The sequence below is a fragment of the Atta colombica genome, unplaced genomic scaffold (genome assembly GCF_001594045.1).
Source record: "Atta colombica isolate Treedump-2 unplaced genomic scaffold, Acol1.0 scaffold233, whole genome shotgun sequence".
Lineage (NCBI taxonomy): Eukaryota > Metazoa > Arthropoda > Insecta > Hymenoptera > Formicidae > Atta > Atta colombica.
Window position 1 is genome coordinate 1,910,900 of NW_017259331.1, and position 1,997 is coordinate 1,912,896.

The window sequence follows — 1,997 nt, forward strand, 5'->3', positions numbered from 1 at the left end:
TTTATTAGTTTAATCAGTAAAGGATCTGTTACCAGTATATGATTGTCGATACGATTGTAATAGGTGTAGAGCTGCAGTAAAATATGTGTTTTTCACAGTTCAATGGATCTTCTTTTATGTATGCACACTTCTGTTTTACTATGTAATAATAAAAACATCTTCGTGTATGTCATTAGTTAAAATTGATCCATGTGTACTTTTATTGCATATCTTCACGCTAAAGAACTGCCAACATATATTAAATAAAATTCTTTTTCTTAAAATATATTATAACTTTGCCGAATAATCAATAGCCATGATGAACGAATATCTAGAGACGGAGAGCATGTTCTGAATGTGTCCCAATACAACTCGTACAATTTCAGGTCTGTCACCGTCTGTACAATATTGATAAAGTTAGGCCCATTCGATGCGCTTTTGTACAAAAAAACGACCGAATCTGACAGAAACAATCGTCGGAAATTAAATTCAATTATAATTTTTAATTTTTAAATTAAATTAAATATTGTTTTTAAATAGTATCGTTTTTAATATCATTATTAAGCATGTATTTCAAAATTCACTTCCAATACTAAAATCTATATTATTATCTATATTATAATTGGAATTATTCCTTGTTTGCAGATATTTTAAAAATGAAGGAACCTTCAATATTTCAATCCAGAAATTAAAGAAACTAAAAATAAATTGCCAATTGGCAATTTATTTTTAGTTTCCAATGGAAGGTCATAAAAATATTGATTAAATATTGATGAATGATTTAATGCAAAAAAATATTTATTTCTATTAATTTGCATATTTTCATTGCAAGGTACCTATGAAATAGAAGAAAAAATGGAGGAAAAAGAAAAAGGCTTAAAAAAGAAATGATAAATGGTAAATTGACACTCGGAAATGACAGGAACATGAAGAACGAGTTGTTGTGGCGATATTCGGATGCAAATTGGGCAAAAGGTAAAGGACAGAAAATCCAACAGTGATTATACTTTATTCGTTAACGGGGAATTGGTCAGCTGGGCAAGCCGCAAGCAAAGTGTAGTAGCACTTTCTATGGAAGAGGAGTTCATTGCACTATCAGAAGCGTGCAAAGAAATTGTTTAACTTAAATGATTATCAAGCGACATGCAGCAAACAGCGTGTGGATTTACGAAAATAATCAAAGCTGCTTTAAATTGTGGAAACTGAAAGTCTGACAAATCAAAATAAACACAATGATACGAAGATCAAGTTTACAAGAGATTACGTTAATAATTGCCTGTGAATACTGCTCAACTGAAAAAATGATTGCTGATCTGTTAACAAAGTCATTGACAGCTCAAAGATTAGAGAAACTTAGGAGGAAACTTATTCTAACTCAATAAAATGAGGAAGAGTGTTGGACAATATTAGATTAAGCATTTTAATGGTTTAATGAATAAAGGATCTTACCAGCATATGTTTGTCGGTAATGTAGATGTAGCGCTGCAGTAGAGTATGTGTTTTTGACGGTTTAATGGATGTTTTTTTATGTATGCACATTTTTGTTTTATTATGTAATAATAACAATATTTTCGTGTATGTCATTAGCTAAAATTGATTCATGTGTACTTTTATTGCATACCTTCACACTAAAGAACTGCCAATATATATAAAGTTTTCTTAAAATATATTAGAATAACATTGCCGAATAAGCAACAGCCATGGACGAATATCTAGAGATGGAGAGTGTGTTCTGAATGTCTCAATACAACTCGTACAATTTCAGGTGTTAAGGCATACCTGTCACCGTCTGTACAATATTGATAAAATTAGGCCCATTCGATTTTTGTACAAAAAAACGACCGAATCTGATAGAAACAACGATAGAAAAACTCGTCGGGAGTTAAATTCAATTATCGATTTTAAATATTGTTTTAAAATATTAATGTCATTATTAAGCATTTCAAGATTCACTTCCAATATTGAAAATCTGTATAATTGGAATTATTCCTTGTTTGCAGGACATTTTAGAAATGAAG